Source organism: Vidua macroura, chromosome 8, assembly GCF_024509145.1.
Source record: "Vidua macroura isolate BioBank_ID:100142 chromosome 8, ASM2450914v1, whole genome shotgun sequence".
Lineage (NCBI taxonomy): Eukaryota > Metazoa > Chordata > Aves > Passeriformes > Viduidae > Vidua > Vidua macroura.
Window position 1 is genome coordinate 3945458 of NC_071578.1, and position 6000 is coordinate 3951457.

The following is a 6000-nucleotide window of genomic DNA, read 5'->3' on the forward strand; positions in this document are numbered from 1 at the left end:
GCATAAATAATTTTTTCCCTGAACTACAATTTCTCAAAGTTACTCCACGTTAAGGATAAGGAAAATGCACACATTGACATGCAAAGCCCTGAGAATATTACTCAAGAAAAGCATCTCTGGGTGAGTCACAATAGGAAATGTGGATGCCCAAAATGTACATGCAGTGCTGTTCACTGCAGTTTAGAAATCATTTTACGTGCTTAAAGTCAATTTGAATATGACTGTAAAGGGCAGCAGCACCAATTCCCACCATCTACAACTTTGTTTTTGTATTTTATTGAATGTATTTGGGAAAAGAATTGCCTTCCCTTGCTCCAGTGTGAAAATGAAATGAAACTCACCCTTGCACAGCAGAGCAGAAGCCTGGGTGTCACAAGTCTCATGCTGGACAGGAGATGGTGCCACCACATTCTCATCAGCAGGGACATCCCTCCCTCCTGCAGACACACCCAGGTGTGCACTGCAGGGAAAGTGGGACAGCTGGAGAGGGTGGGACAATGCCAAAGCCACCCGTGGAGAGAACAACACAGGTTCTCCAACAACACAGGCCTCCTCTGGGTGCTTCTTTTGGTGAAAAGACACTTCCTTTCTTCTCCACAAATCCTGCTTTGCTGGAGCAGCCAGTCCCAGCTGTTTTCTCCAGTGTTTGTTCCACCCAGGGCAGGTCACAGCTCAGCAGGTCCTGGACAAACAGATATGCATCCAACACACCTGCTGGGAACCAGCTGGAGGCTGGGAAGGAGCTTGGCGGCTGCTGGAGGAGCATTCCTCACACCAGGAATTTGTTCTGACCAGCAAATCCAAGCTCCAAGCGTGGGCTGCTGTCTTGGCTGTGTGAGTCAAAAGGCTGGAGTGGCCTAGTTTTAGTAAAAGAGGCACTTTGGGGTGAAATGTTCAATCTTCTCATCCCTGGAAGAAAATGTCTCATCAAAATTTTATACAGCCTTGGGATCTTGGTGTTTCATCAACAACGCCTTTCCAGATGCATAAATAAGAAAAGACTGGAATATCACAAATTGCTGGTCCTGAGGAAAAATGAAAAGTAGATTAAAAAAGAAAAAAAAAAATCAAGCATTTACTCAAAATTTATGGATATTTATGTACACATTTGGGAGTTTTATCCAACATAATACTGTTACTCTTGAAGAAAATAAAAGTAACTGAGAATTTCCTGCATCACTCCTCCTTTCTCCCTGGGGTACTTCACAACAGGAACTTTGAGCTGAGCTCCTGAATGTTTTTCTGGGATAAGTGGTGCAGGATGTGGGGGGATAGACCACCTCAGATGAGGTTTTAGGGACCCTTCTAAACTGAGCATCCATTTCTATGGCAACCTTTCATTTCATGGGATGGGAGTTGATGACCCAAGTGGTCTTTTCTAGCTTCTTATTTAATAAAATTAGTGAAAGAAATGTTTGCTGTTCTGGGGCTCTTTTTAATTGCCAGGATGAAGATCTCATATAATAAAGAGAAGATTTTAATTGGTCATAATAATGTAAAAGAAGGTTTGATCTTTTTGTACTCATCATCCACCTCCCTAGTGAAAATAACAGGTTTATTCTTTACAAGAACAAGAGGAAAAAATTACTGTTTGTAGTGAGGTTTTTTCAGTGTATCTATACAGAAAGTCCAGTAATACAATGTCCCACCCCTGGAACTGTCCAAGTCCAGGTCGGATGGGTCCTGAGCACCTGATCTAGTGGGTGGTTTGCCTGTCCATGGCAGGGGGTTGGAACAACATGAGCTTTGATGTCCCTCACAACCCAAACTATTCTGTGATCCCATAAAGAAAGTAATTTTCCAAAATTACAAACTGTGTTTCCAGCTTTTAAGAAAAGAGAAAGAGAGATTTGGGCTGCAAAAATTCTGTAGAGCCCCTCAAACACTGCATTTATTCCTATGCATTATTTTCCATCCTTCCCAAATATCCTTGAAATTATTCAGATTCCTCCATTTCTCATGGCCCTGCAGTGCTGCTTGTTGGGCTAACACAGACTGGTAGAGAGGAATTATCAACTGCAGGGTTGTTACCCCACCCCAGAGGACAAGAATAACCCAGGCTGCTGTTAATAGAGGCCTTGGGGTGGATTAGAGTGAAATGACACTGAACAATCAGTGTTTGTAAATATACACATGGAGAGTTTTTAATAGAAAAATTGGGTTGTGCAGGAAAAACAGGTACGGAGCTGTTTGGGTGGTTGTTATCCATAGGAATATGACAATATAAAAGCATAAGAACATCACTTGAGAAAATGTAGAAGAAGGAAGGGATGGGAGCAGAAAGATCTCACCACCTGTAAGCCTCGTGACAAGAATTGTTGCAATTTTGATGAGTGTTGGTCAAAGCCACAGTCGTGGTCTGGATCCAAGGGGTGGTGGGAGAAATCCCAAAGAAGCAGGGGGCAGAAAGCCCCAGGACCATCTATTGGGTTTATATCACTCAGGTTAAATGGGAACACCCAGGTACCTCCCCTGGTGTACCAGAGAGATTCAACTGGATGATGGAATTGTTGTTGTGGATCAGACACTCCAGCAGCCTTGGACACCTTCTAAGGTGACACAGCTGACACCACATCAGTGCAGCTGAGTCAGCTGTGGCCCATCAGCAGAGGACAACACCTTCAGGCCATGTGTGGACTTACCACAGCTGAGTTCACTGATGAGGACAAAGAATCAGTTCCTGCCTGCCAGGGGTCTCCTCTTTCCTTTTCTTGTTCATCACCAGCTCTAGTCTGACATGGGCTGTGCCCTGTATCAGTCTACAGAGGATGGGATTCAGCCAAAGCATCCCTGGGACGTTCATTCTGAACAGGTACTGACAAATGTCAGTTTTACTGAGCACTCCTGCACAAGGTTCTTTGTTCTTGGACTAATGGTGTGTCTACAAGGCAAAAGATCTCTAAAAACCATTTGGTCACATAAGAAATTCTATAGTTTCAGATCATTCCGGTTTAATTAAATTTAAAAAATACTGTATAAAACATGTGAACTGCTGCTAATGCCATGTGTTGAAAAATGCAAAGTTCAAACCCATGAAATATGAGATTAATTAAAATAAAACAGTGCTTTTTCCAAAACTTGCATTTCCCTGTTTCCTACTTCATGTTCATGTTTGCCTTCCCAGCCACGTAGGCTAGAAATGAACCTCTTTTCAAAAGAAAGTTGAGACTCTTGCACATTGAATAAGTTCAGCTGACGGAGCCCTAAAGAAAATATTCATTACCAGGTGAGTTGTAATAAAATCTCCCATGGCTGGCACAGGCTGTTTTCTGGGCTGGCTCCTGGGAGTGCTGGGTGCTTCCCCTGGTGCCTGGCTGATCTCCAGCCCTCTGCAAACACTGGAAGCCGAGGCAGTGAACAAACTCCAAGGATTGGCCTCATTATTGCCTCATTATTTACCCCATTATTGCTTCAGGTGATTCGGTTACTCAGGTAGAGCTCCTCAAAGCCAAGCATTTGCATTCATCTGTTTTCACAAGATTCTGCTCACACTTTGACCCTAAACCAACACATTTCTGTGCTTTCACCATGACAAACACCATTTAAATAAAAAATGCCTTTTCTGTTCTAACACCTGAGACTCAGGAAATACCAAATCTATGCTGAGCTAAAGGAGGAGGAAGTGCCAACACAGGAAAATAGAGCAGGCCTTGAATCAATTAGCACCACATGGTTTTATTTAATGCATTTATTATGGTTTCTACTCAAAAGCCAGCCCTTGCCCAGTTACATAAAGCTGTCATTTTCTGGATGGCAGGACTGGAACCATCTTTATAAAATCTGATATTTTGGTTCATTATTCCAAGAAAAGTTACTCTTTACTTTTGCTAAGCTCAAGGGAGCAGAACGAGGCTGACACAGATAGTTTGGAAGAAAACAGGCACGAATTTTGTAAAGCAGTGATTGTATGGGTGAAGTGAAATGTACAGAGAGACACTGTCACAATTCCAGGTGCCATCGTGTTGAGTTGGACACCATTCATGGAGAAAATGGGACAAATAAACAAATCAAGTGACTTTACAGCTCCTCAGGGAGCAGCACTAGCCAGGGGGCTTCAATCCATTAAACCCCAAACTTTATTTTTTATCACTGCTCCTTCCCAGTCCCTCAAGGCAACATCTTGGAGGGTGGTGGAGCTGGTGAAGGACATGCTGAGAGTCTGGGAGGGAAATCCTGAGTTATCTACCAATTACAGTCTTCTTAATTCAGAGGAAAATTTTGTTACATAGTAATTTTCTACAGATTTTTTTTTAAGTGATATATAAAGCCAGTGAACATCAGCCTTTGACAATTTTATCCAAATTTTGTAATTTTTAAATATGCTCTTGATCCACTCTGAAAGTGGAATCATGTAAATCCTGAATTATCTACGTTGGCATTGAGGAGCTGACACCAATGTACAGCCACAGATTTGTGCCAGCTGGAGATCCAGCCTTGGGGATATTCCCATATCCTAAGAATATAATAGAGCTCATTGTCTGCCCTTCTCTTCTTATTTTCTCCAACTCTTCCTTATTTTTCCCACCTCCTGTTGCCCCTTTTCCTCTCCTTTTAATTCCCATAATCAGTTATATCATACTTATTTTGGGGTTTGTACTGTAGATATAATCTCAGCATACACATTTCCATATATTTTCTATACAAAATGCCATACACTTCTCCAAACTTTGGCTTGTGTGGAGAATAAAAGGAATAAAGTCAGAAAATGGTTAGAAATGGTCAGATGGTTAGGTTTAAAAATTAAAGGAAGTGTTCACATGTTTTAAAAAAAGAAAATATCAAAATTTGAACACATCCTCCTGAAATCTCCTATCTCCTTGCTCTACTTCATGGTTGAACTGTCAAAACCCTCTACAAAATAATCTGTGGATCTACTCTCTTTGCAGAGCTGACATTTAACAGCTGGAAACAAGCACAGAAACAGCAGTTTGTGTTGCTGTTGAATATAGGACCAGTTTCACTGATTTCCAAGGTGTTACTCAAGCAATATGTGACTTTTTGATATAATATTTTATAAGAAAACAAAGAAAATTCAGATTAAAATCTGAACTGAAATCTCTATTCTAATGAAAAACACTTTCAAGGCCTGATCCCACTCTGCCTCATGCCTGACGGTGCTACAGACTGAGACCTTATAACTGAGAAATTGTTTATTTAAATCACCACAAAATCACAAATAACAGTAACTGAAGTACTTGAAGTTTCCAACTGTTCAGGACCAGAACTACAACCACAGCCTGAGTTTTGAGTCCATGGTTTCACTTCAAGTTAGTTAAATAGAACATGACTTAGTTAAACAGAACAGTGGGGATTTGAGGATATTTTCTTTGGGAATTCCTGCAGTAGTTACTGCAGAATAGCACATAACATAATCACAGCCTTCCAAGTGTTAATTGCTCTAAAAACCAGGATAAGGATTATACTCCTGACATGCAGCCAACTTGGAAATTATCCTCTTATTAAAGCTCTAACCTGAGAAGAAAAAAATTGTGGTTCAGGACTCATGAGAACATTAAAAAATACAGTAGGATCTTTTCTACTTTTTGTTCCCTCTTTCCATCAGGGATAACAATAATAGCAATAACAACAACACATTTTTAAAACTGAATATGTTTCCTTGGTTGCATCATAATGATTTTGCTTAGATTGCCTGGACTCAACATGGCACTTATAATGAGCTTTTTCAATAGTGTTTAAGGTTAATAATATTTCTTTTTTCCCAGTCAGAAAATTGGACTAATTTTACTTCTTTTTGATGAAAATCCAGATGAAATCAATGGCACATATGTCACTGACTGCAGCACTGTAACACCACAGGATGCTGCGTCACACCATGGACTTGTTCTCCACAGAGAGCAGCATCTTCTGCTGGGCACCTCAGAGACTGCAGGGGTCAAAGTGGGGAAGGGTTTGGTTCCTTTTTTTAGGGGAACCAACCAGGAGCAGGATTCAAACCTGTACAGATTGAGGAATGCCACTGAAACCTCTCTGCTGGGCTGA